This window comes from Microcaecilia unicolor, chromosome 7 (assembly GCF_901765095.1).
Source record: "Microcaecilia unicolor chromosome 7, aMicUni1.1, whole genome shotgun sequence".
Lineage (NCBI taxonomy): Eukaryota > Metazoa > Chordata > Amphibia > Gymnophiona > Siphonopidae > Microcaecilia > Microcaecilia unicolor.
In genome coordinates, this window is record NC_044037.1 from 177,133,893 (window position 1) to 177,146,121 (window position 12,229).

Genomic DNA, 12,229 nt, shown 5'->3' on the forward strand with positions numbered 1-12,229 from the left:
AGCTTGCGTTTGGACGTTTTAGACATGGATTGGTTTTGAAAATCGCCTATTTAGACATGGATTGGTTTTGAAAATCGCCTAAGTCAAAGATGTCCATGTCCAAGGACGGCCTTGGTATTTTTGAAACGAAAGATGGACATCCATCTTTTTTTGAAAATATGGTTTTCCCCGCTCCCGGATTTGGACATTTTACAAAGACGTCCAAATCCCAACTTGGACGTTTCTTTCGACAATGCCCCTCTTTGTAAAGCACCCCCTTTCCTCTGGGGGGAACTAAACACTTCGGAGGGGTCAGAAAGCACTTCTGGCAGAGGAAACACTCCAGAGTATATTTTTTTCTTTTTTATAAAAATGCTAAAATTTATTAGATTAAATAACTGATTGGGATAAACGAATTTTATTGCAATGTTACAGAAAATTGAATTATATAATCTAAATTTTAGCAAAAGCAAATTAAAAATGTCTCTGGTGTTTTCTCTATATGTTTCCCTGCAAGCTTTCAGATCTGACTGCTACAAGGCATGCTTGTCAGATTACTGAAGCTTCTCTTTATCTAATCTCTTAATGTCTTTTATATTTTTAAAATTTCTTATGTAGATTCTTCAACCCTGACCTCTAAGGTCACCTTATCATACCCTCTGCTTTTTCTTTGGTATTTTTTCCATTATTCATCATTTGCCCTTTGTAGCCTCAAAACTCCCTGAATATTTACCATTGATATTTGTCCTTCACTGATAACAGTTTCTCTGCATTATGTCCAAAGCTTGTTTGAGACAAGCAGATGCTTGTTATTTCCAAATTGACTTGGGCTAAGCCTGCCTGTTCACTTGTCCCTGAAGAGGCCAGGAAAACAAAGACTAGCTGTTTGCCCTGCTATATCATAGATAAGGGAATAAGTTACCTTTGGGCTAAGCCTGCCTGTTCACTTGTCCCTGAAGAGGCCAGGAAAACAAAGACTAGCTGTTTGCCCTGCTATATCATAGATAAGGGAATAAGTTACCTTTGGGCTAAGCCTGCCTGTTCACTTGTCCCTGAAGAGGCCAGGAAAACAAAGACTAGCTGTTTGCCCTGCTATATCATAGATAAGGGAATAAGTTACCTTTGGGCTAAGCCTGCCTGTTCACTTGTCCCTGAAGAGGCCAAGAAAACAAAGACTAGCTGTTTGCCCTGCTATATCACAGATAAAGGAATAAGTTACCTATACAAAGCTGGCTGATCTCTGCAGAACCAGACAGCTCTATACTAAACAACTTGTTCAGTGTGCAAGTTCTCTTTAAATAACATATGGGATAAATTTTATAAATTAAAGCAGCAACATTTTTATGTACCAGTTACACAATTACAATAACAGCACATAGAAGTTGAAACACTCAACTAGGTGCTATTCTGTAAATGCATGCACCTTACAGTGTGTACTTTACAGTGAGTGGAGCGCAGGCAGAACTCACACTTATGAGTATAACTTATATGGCGCCAATATCATCACTGAAAAAAAATCCCCCAACTCTATTCTATAAGCCGCGCTTAAAGTTAGGAGCGGTTTATAGACTAACATTTATGCCCGAATCATGCCCAACTTTAGATGCAACCATTTGAACCAACAAATGTACACACCTAAATTAGGCGCGTATCCTTCCTTATAATGCCGTGCGTAAATGCTAGGAACACCCCTGTTCCGCCCATGCCTCTCCTGTTTATGCCCCCTTTCTCAAATTGCACCTAAATTTACACATGTAAAGTTCAATTCAATTTTATTAGTGCCAATTGCTTGTTAAAAAGCCAACTGGCTTACTATTCATTAAAGTTACATGTGCAAATTGGGCATGCACCCAAATTTGCACACGCAATTTTTGGTGGCTTTTATAGAATTAGGGGTATACGTTAGGTGCATATCTTCATTTAGTTGCATACACTGATGCCAGTTCTATGGTGTGTACATATCCAGTTACACATGGAAGTAGGCACCCAATTTCATTTACAAAACAGGCCTCTAAATGTAGTTGCACAGTTAGAACAGCTTCTTTAAATACACAAGTTTCGGAAACAGAATCAAGATGGCGTCAGAAATGGTTGCCGGATCTCGGAGTTCCTGAGACCCAACAGTGATCGAGAGAGAATTTCTATCCCCGACTTCTAGATGGGGAAAAGAAAGGGGAAAACGCAGGCTCCTACCTCCACGGCACCAGCGTTGACCCCAACCTCTCGTCAAGCGACACTGGAGAGTTATGGAATCGGGACCCCTAGCGTGCAGGTATCTACTTCGACGGGCTCGCCGCTTCATGGAGCAGAGCAGCGTAGGGGGAGTGATGCTGAGCCCCCCCCCCCCCTCCTCCACAAACCGGAAGCATAGTAGTGCCGGCAGGACCACAGCCGCTAGAAGCTATGTTTGTGGAAGGAGGACCCTCGAGCACGTCAACTCCAGGGAAGGAAACAACAAACCAGGGACAAATGCTGGTCGGGGTCCCTGCTTCCTGTGGATTTACTTCTGAGAGTGGTGGAGGATTGAAAAGACCTATTCAGGTGACAATGAATTCATTATGGGACGCAATCCAAGAGGTAAATGACACTACTTCAAATGAATCTTTCCATAAAAGGCAAAATTGTGGAACTGAAGCAAACTGTCAGAATTTGTCTATAAAAGTTCAGGAACAAAATGAAAAAATGTTGAAGATGGAAAATGAGGTTAAACAACTGCAAAACCTAACAGTGATTTTGGTTAAAGAAAAAGAAATTCAGGAAAGAAAGATGGAATACCTGGAAAATAATGGGCGGAAGAATAACCTGAGGCTATTGAATTTTCCTAAATCCCCCTTAATTACAGCAATAGATATGCTTAAAAAAATATTTTAGTGATATGTTGGGGATCCCAGTAGAGGGCTACCCCCCTGTAACACGGGCCCAATATATCTCTGGAGTAGTGAGATCTTCTGAAGAACAACCTCAGGTTACTCCAAACTTAAATTTGACAGAATTTCTTGAGAATTTTGGAATTGATCACAGAGAGAACAACTTTAATTGTGACTTTTGCTCATGAACTGGATAGAAATAACATTCTCAGACTATACTTTTGCCATTTAAATGATATTTTCCTGGGACAAAAGATTCAGATTTTCCCCGATATGGCAAGGAGTACACAAAAAGAGGAGAAAGGAATTTTTATTGTATAAATCTAGAGTGCTTAAACTAGGAGCTACTTTTTTGTTAAAGTTTCCTTGCAAATGTCATGTTACCTTTGAATTAATTATATATTTTTTACTCCCTCAAAATTGCTAGAATTCATAGTACTGAAGGAAGGTGTTAAACCTCTTGATTTGCCTCCCTAATTAGAGAGCGCTGTTACATTGGCTGTAAAATCTGCTTTGATCCAACTGTTTAATAATTTTTTTCCTTTTTCTTTGATATTAAATTACCTAGTATCTTGATTCAATTAATTGTGGACAAACTTAAAAAGGTTTTTCCTTTATGCCAGAAATGGTTACAAGTATGTATTTCCTTTTTTGTATTTCATTTTCTGATATTGCCATATTTAATGTCAAAGGATGTAAATGTAAAACTTAAAGAATTATAAATATACAAATTCCACTACTAGCAAATCATTTTGCCTCAAGGATAAAGCAGTGGTGTTCAATGAAGGGCCTCATGGGTCGCAGAAGAATCCCCATATCAAAACTGAATTTAAAAAAGGTAGAGGGTTGACCAGATGTATTTCCAAAACAGTGGGGGCCCTGTTTACTAAGGCTAGTGGTTTTAGCGCACATTAACGCGAGAGACACCCATATATTCCTATGGGCATCTATAGCACTAGCGTGCCCTAAAAACACTAGCATGCCTACAGCGCAGCTTAGTAAACAGGGCCCTGGATTTAAAAAAAAAAAAAAAGACTCGACAAAGTCCTGTGTTTTGACACCAACCACGCCTGCTTCAGGAGTCAAATTTCTCTCTGCAGAGATAAAACATACATATTGTAACCATATAAATAGATAGATATATAAAAACATGCATTGATATTTTAATAAATCATACAGATAAATTAAATTAAAATATTAAAACCAAAAATGGATAGGTTGTGCTGGTTGATGAATAATGGAACAGTCAAAAAAGTTTCAAAAAATTAAACAAAATACAAATAAAACATTCAAATCTAAAATAAACAAATCAAGGTCAGGTATACATATGTTATGACAATTTTATCTTGGGCAGACTGAATGACCAGTACAGGTCTTTCATCTGCCGTAATCTACTATGTTACTATGTATAAAGATACTAATGGAGAGACAATTATAGCATACAATTAACTAATACCAATACATCAATGACTGAGACCAACAACTTTCTTTGGGTATAAAACAGGCCGCAGCTTTGTTTATTGGTGACATAAAACCCGAGCTAATAAGAACAGATACCATTATTTATTCAGAAGCAACACTCAACTACCTGCCATTTAACAGGAAGGAGTCATAGCCAAAACATTAAAAACCCAAATCCTTAACCACCATATCAGCAAGGCTTAACCCTCAAGACGTGGACCTCCACGTCTGTATTGAGTTGGGGCCCAATGTACACTGCCGGGTGAACCTTGAAGCCCCTGCCTTAAGCGCAATGCCTTAACCCGCCATGCCAGAAAGGTTAACCATCAAGACATGGACCTCCACATCTGTAATTGCACTGTGGCCCAATGAACACTGCCAGGTAAACATTAAGGCCCCCCCTGTCCAGGACCTCCTTCTGCACAGAGTGTAGCTCGGGTACCCCCCACAGGGGAGCACTTGGGGCAGTCGCCCCCCCCCCCCAAAAAAAAAAAACAAAGCTGTCGGACAAGGCTCTAGGTCACAAGCAGCCAAAGACTCTACATCATTGCCAAACCACAAATAGATAATAGACGCTTATGCACCCTTGGGAACCAGGGCGCATGACAGTAACCCAGAAGTCCAACGCCAATGGCCACCATATGCAGTAAGCCATCAAACAAGCAGCCATAGTACCACCTTATCCCGGACCAAAGAGTCCTGGACACAGCAGGACAAGGAAGGAGGAAGGATGCCGTCAGCAAAGACCTGTCCACTGAGCGCAGTCCAATAAATCTTTCCTGACCACGGTGCATGGATGCTCGCCAGAGTACCAAAGATAAGCAGAGCTTGTCATCCTGTGGACAGAATCCTCAAGACCACGGCCGGTCGGTGCATACACCAGACAAACCAACTGAAGAGGAAGGCCCGCTGGCCACTAAATTTCATGTGTCGACTGACTTGGATCATCTGCAGCCCCGTAAGATGCAGACGATATGATGGAGTGTGGTACCGGAAGATTGGAGGGTGGCCAATGTAATGCCAATTTTTAAAAAAGGCTCCAGGGGAGATCCGGGAAATTATAGACCGGTGAGTCTGACGTCAGTGCCAGGGAAAATGGTAGATGCTATTATTAAAAACAAAATTACAGAGCACATCCGAGGACATGGATTACTGAGACGGAGTCAGCACGGCTTTTGTGTGGGGAAATCTTGCCTGACCAATTTACTTCAATTCTTTGAAGGAGTAAACAAACGTGGACAAAGGGGAACCGGTTGATATTGTGTATCTGGATTTTCAAAAAGCGTTTGACAAGGTACCTCATGAAAGGCTACAGAGGAAATTGGAGGGTCATGGGATAGGAAGAAATGTCCTATTGTGGATTAAAAACTGGTTGAAGAATAGGAAACAGAGAGTGGGGTTAAATGGGCAGTATTCATAATGGAGAAGGGTAGTTAGTGGGGTTCCTCAGAGGTCTGTGCTAGGACCGCTGCTTTTTAATATATTTATAAATGATTTAGAGATGGGAGTAACTAGCGAGGTAATTAAATTTGCTGATGACACAAAGTTATTCAAAGTTGTTAAATTGCAACAGGATTGTGAAAAATTACAAGACTGGGAGACTGGGCGGCTAAATGGCAGATGACGTTTAATGTGAGCAAGTGCAAGGTGGTGCATGTGGGAAAAAAGAACCCAAATTATAGCTACGTCATGCAAGGTTCCACGTTAGGAGTTACGGACCAAGAAAGGGATCTGGGTGTCGTCGATAATACACTGAAACCTTCTGCTCAGTGTGCTGCTGCGGCTAGGAAATCGAATAGAATGTTGGGTATTAGGAAAAGTATGGAAAACAGGTGTGAGGATGTTATAATGCAGTTGTATCGCTCCATGGTGCGACTGCACCTTGAGTATTGTGTTCAATTCTGGTCGCCACATCTCAAGAAAGATATAGTAGAATTGGAAAAGGTGCAGTGAAGGGCGACTAAAATGATAGCGGGGATGGGACGACTTCCCTATGAAGAAAGATTAAGGAGGCTAGGGCTATTCAGCTTGGAGAAGAGACGGCTGAGGGGAGACATGATAGAGGTATATAAAATAATGAGTGGAGTGGAACAGGTGGATGTGAAATGTCTGTTCACGCTTTCCAAAAATGCTAGGACTAGGGGGCATGCGATGAAACTACAGTGTAGTAAATTTAAAACAAAATCGGAGAAACTTTTTCTTCACCCAACGTATAATTAAACTCTGGAATTCGTTGCCGGAAAAAGTGGTGAAGGCTGTTAGCTTAGCAGAGTTTAAAAAGGGGTTGGATGGTTTCCTAAAGGACAAGTCCATAAACCGCTACTAAATGGACTTGGGAAAAATCCACAATTCCAGGAATAACATGTATAGCATGTTTGTACGTTTGGGAAGCTTGCCAGGTGCCCTTGGCCTGGATTGGCCGCTGTCGTGGACAGGATGCTGGGCTCGATGGACCCTTGGTCTTTTCCCAGTATGGCAGTACTTATGTACTTCTGAGTGCAATGAGCTCCAGGCTACTTTGGCTCCGCACAGTTACCTGCAGCAGGGCAGAAATAACAGGGAAAAAGAAAAACGCCAGAAACAAATAGCCAAGGCATACTGTCCCTGCTAAAGAAAATTAAGCAGCCATCACCCATTGATCCCCCCAAACCGAACCCTTGTAAAAGCAGCAAACCTCCAGCCCCTACTATTCTGGACACTCTTCCACCCAGCCCCTACCCTGCAAGGAGCAACGCCTTATCGACAGAAGCGGGAAGTACACTGCAGGCAATAACACCTTAAAGTCAATGGCATTCCCACTTACAGTTGTGTACAAGCCTCTGCACAGCAGCACCATTCCCATGAAACGAGTGTAATGTAGCCCATAAAACCTAAACGTATTGGTGTATGAACTAGACCCCCATTACCCAACTAACCTAGCCACATTGTAATGTCGAGCAAGGAGCATGTCATGCATGGTGCATAATAGGAAGCCAGTTGTACGCTGTTACCAATGCCAGGGCGAGTAGCGCCACAGAAGCCCCCCCCCCCATCCTGTACAACACTACTAGCAACAGGCCCCCAGTCGACATACCCCAAACACAGGAGGTTAAATACAAGCAACAGGTGTCTCAACAGAAGCATTGTAACTGACCCTCAAAAGCCACCCGGTCATGCATCTGTGTGCCTCCAGCAACAGCTGGCCACCCCAATCGCATTTTGTTTTTGTTCTGTTTTTTTTTAATTGATATTTTTTAGTTCAAACATGTTTCAATAAATATATATTAATATTTAGCTATATAAAATAGATTCCAGCAATTTTGCCTGAATAAAAGGTCACTCTGTGCTCTTCACAACAGTTTTCAGCACAATAATTTCTGCTTAGTCTTACTAAATACAAAATAAGAACATAACTGTTGCCCTACTGAGATATACCAGAGGCCCACTGAGCCCAACACACCATGTTCAACAGCGTTCCATCCAGGTGCAAGTACCAAGCCAAACCCCAAAAAAACAGTACAAAACTATTTTTTTGTAAATAAGCAGTGAAGTTAAAGTTCATCCAAAGAATGACTTATGATTAATCCTTCAGGAATTTGTCCAACCCCCCCCCCCACCCTTTTCTTTTTTATTTTTATTATGTTTGATTATTTAATTTAGGTATTTGGACCCTAAGCCAACTGCTTCAACCACGGTCTCTGGCAACAAATTCCAGATATAATTGCGCTCCTCTCAGAATTGTTTTAAAATACCACTTTGGAATTTCAATAGCTTGCCCCTGAGTCCCAAGTACTGTGTACATGTGGACAAAGGATACACATCTGCCCAAACCACTCTACTCATTCCATACACTGCTATCTTACCTCCCCTCAGTTGCCTGTTCTCCAAGTAGAGGATCCCTAGGGTCTTAGGCCTTTCCATATATGGAAGGCGTCCCGTCCCATCCCCTCAATCTGCCGCTCAAAGACTGCAGAACACAGTCACGCTGTCCGTCAACCCACCCCCCCTTGAGACAAGAAAAGCCGGGCCATGGCCCACAGCAACAAGTCATCATGCTAATCATACCATAAGCAGCGAGAACTCTCACGACGACCCACTGGCTTACCAACCGCAAGGTAAGCTAAATGTCATCAGAGACGAGACAATAACCAGCAGTGATCAGTGACAACCACCTAAAGTTGAAAGGCCTTGAAACAAACTTCCCAACCCAACACCAAATGAACGCAAAACAGGGAGAAACCCCCTGGCAGCCAGCGAAATCACACAACTTCTAAGACCAATAACCACATGCAGAGAAGTGGATGCACAGGCCACCCCAGAAAAATAGCCTGTGGAACCCAAACCAACTTGGTCCCATGCCCACGGACCACTCCCAGCTGAGACAAGTCCAAAGGCCAAAACAGGAATGGACAAGGATGCCCACAGACACCCCTCAAGCACCTGCTCCCAGATGCAGCAAGGCACCAGGACCCACCAAAAGGCCAGAGACTGACCCCAAATTCACCACCCCACTGCTAGAACCACAATGTTACCAGGCAGCATCCAAGCTCCACATCACCACAACCAATTGTGTACCAAATAATCAACACCAACTACCGCAAGACTCATGGCTCAAGAGAGGGCAAACTGCAAGCAACCATCTATGGCAACGAACCACAGTGCACAAAAATCTAGGCAAGAACACAAACCAAACCCAAGACCCCCAGAATTAACAGTAACACGTAGAAGGAATGGGGGGAGGGGAATTGACGTTTAAAGACAAGAGGGATTGGGATGGAAGGGTAGGGGAGCGGGGGAATAAAAGTTTGGAAGATATAAAGTTGTTCTATTAGTTGAATATGGTCTTGCATTTGGGGAAGTTAGGAGTCTTGTTGATTACCATACAAATTGTTCATTATTAGTGTTAGAGCTACCTGCGACTACGGGAAGAAAGGTAGCTACATATGTATTAGCAGGGAATATCTGATATTATACAGTGTATGTGTTTTCTTGATTCCTATTAATATTAATAGAAAGATTCAAACATAACAGTAACACGTAGAAATGCTAGGTATGTGCCACCCCATACTTTACTTGTATATGCTTTATAAAAAACACACATATTGCAGATTCTGAAGTGCTAACAATCACATCTTGCAATACTTATGCACTTCTTAATAATGACAAGTAGTAAGCACACACATCCTGAAGTGAGCAAAGCCTGGGGCATGACAGTGGGTTTAAACCTACCAGAGATGCCAGGACAATACCCGGATCTGTAGTATAGTTCTTCACCTGTCATAGGGGCTAAAACTTTCCACATGTGAGCCACACATGACTCACTCCATGTCCCTGAAATTCCAAAGTTTTTTTTTGGCTGAAACCCTCCTCCGCAACTTTCCCACCACAAGCCCACAAACAAAACTCTATGACCACCAAACTCAACGACCCATCCCTAGTTTCTACCAGCCAATCAGCAGCAACAATCACCCCTTGACATCCTGCAACTACCCACAAAAACCAACAGGCAGGAAAATAGTTGCAGTGCAGTAAAAAACTTGCTGAAAGTCACAAGGAGCTGTAATGGGGCTCAAACCCAGTTCCCAAGGATCAAAGCCTGCTGCACTGGCCACTAAGCTACCCCTGCCTGCTACAAGATAGATACAGGTCCTCCATGTACTCCCCCAGCAAAGCTCACAGCCCCTCAAGTCACTCAATACGCTGAAAACAAGGGGAACCATTCACCTCCAAAGAACGCAGCGTCTGCACATGTAGGAAAATGACAGAAAATAAGAAACTGCAGTACCTGAACCCACTGTCGCTTGGGGTGTAAAATGCCAAATCAATTGAACTATAGCAGGAACTAACCCAGTGCTCCACCAGAAGAGCTTCCTTATAGTAAAGTTGAAACCCCTAGAGGAGAGGCAGGGAAACTAAGTTGACGCCACGTGTCAATTACCCACAAAAGAAGGTCCATTCTATACACAGGCACTCATCCCATGCATCTAACACCCCCTCCCCACACACACAGTACTGCTGCAACCACAAGTAAAATAGAAAAAATTTTGTTTTAACTCATTGCTCTTGTATTTTAATAATAGTAGATTCTTTAAATTCCAGAGTAATTCATGGGACTTGAACCCCAACTACCGGCACATCAACACAGTTTTCATCTCGAGTCACCAAGACCACTGAAAACAGATTCCACCAAACACTGCCAAACTAAAGGTCTTCCAGAATACGTGTCCTGCTCAACCAACCAAAACCACACCAACGCTTCCACTCTTCCCACTGCCCCCTACCATAAGTTTACGTTATTGATTTAATTGTACCCAAAATTAAACAATTTGGCAGCAGAGGGATCTGAACCCATGCCTCCCCCCCAAAGACTAACCAAAGAGGTAGCTCACTAATACTACAGTAGGTAACATATTAACTGCAAAGCTATACCCTAGCAGCACAGTGCTACAGCATTCGTTACCTACACTAAGATCAAACCGCCTCCGGGGAGCAGGAAGGATTCCGGTCCACGGAGGAGCCGGTCTTATGTTAGGGGGAGGGCGGGGCTTGGCTACACTAACAAGATTAGATCCCATTGGCAAGTGCTTCCCGCCATGAATATTTTAAATGTGTGGCCAATCAGGATTAACCATGTCCCCGCACACTGAACACAGGTTGAGTATTTCTGGCCCTGGAAGATCCGGCCTGAGCACAGAGCACCGGAAAGGCAGGTTGGCTCGTCCCCTCATTAAGGGCGGGCTCGGGACAAGCAGTTTGCCCTACTTACATCTGCTCAATTAAAAATATGCACCAAGGGACTGACATCTAAGATGGCCACACGCACTTAGGAGCGATGCACACCTCGATTTTCCTGTTAACAAAATGCCGAAAAGAAGAGGGAAGGCAACGGCTCGGGCTTCCCCAATGCCTGCCTTCGTGTCTTCTGGTCCTATTGACCGTTTTCTGAGGGCGCCAGATCAAGGCAGAATGCTCAGGAGTGGATCCATAGGAGACGCCGGCATAATGGAGTAATCTTCTGCGTCTCCCGGACGATGTTACGCTGAGCCCCGAAGCAAGAACTCCGCCCCTGCAACCACTACGAACAAGCTCCCCCTCTGAAGTAGCAAGCAGCCAGACGCCAAAGAGCAGAACTGAACTGACTTTGCGTGAAGCCCACATTGAACATCCTCAGAGGGAACCAGAGGGACTTATAATGCCCCCTGGTGTGGCACAAGAAAAAACAGGTAATGGGCTGAAAACAGATTTATTAGATATGCCTTCACTGATTTTAGAGAAACCACCTGTGGTGACTCTTGATTTCCTGTGGGACCTAGTCTCTCAAATGGTTCAGTCACAATTTCACCAAATTAAAACCTTATCTAAAAAAGTCAATGTATTGAAAAGAAAGAGGAAAAAAATGAAACTGAATTTAAACTTTGTTCTGATAAACTTGATAAGGTAGAAAAAGTTTTGAATGCAGAGAATATTCAGACTGTTATTTTGAAAGATATTACAAACTAAGAACAAAATGGAAATATATTAGAACCATATGCGAAGATAATTTAAGATTTATAAATTTTCCAAAAGTTAAATGATAAATCCTTTGGAGATGATACGTCGGTACTTCAAAGAGGTTTTGGCGATTCCAGAGGCAAAATTTGCCACCTCTTACTCAAGTTTACTATGTGCCTTCTAAAAAGCAAGAACAACCACAACAAGACTTGGGATGTCACAAATTTTTGGAAACATCTGAATCTGAACAAGCAATTGCGGCAACCTTGGTAGCCACAGTTGCCCTACTGCCAGATAAACAATGGTTGTTTAAAATGTTCTTGGGTTTAAAGATATTGCTATTCCCAGATATTTCAAGAGAAAAACAAACAAAAAAAAAAAGTAAACAATTTTTGATTCTGAAACCAGAAGAAGTATTGAGGCTAGGAGCCACTTTTTACCTTCGTTTTCCA

At 42.6% G+C, this 12,229-nt stretch overlaps 1 protein-coding gene across 2 annotated transcripts in view; it reads right to left on the bottom strand.

Annotated features, from left to right (window-relative positions):
• The window catches only part of EHHADH (enoyl-CoA hydratase and 3-hydroxyacyl CoA dehydrogenase), a 98,662-nt gene that overhangs the window by 53,105 nt on the left and 33,328 nt on the right, over nucleotides 1-12,229 (bottom strand). The gene's annotated exons all lie outside the window — the stretch shown is intronic.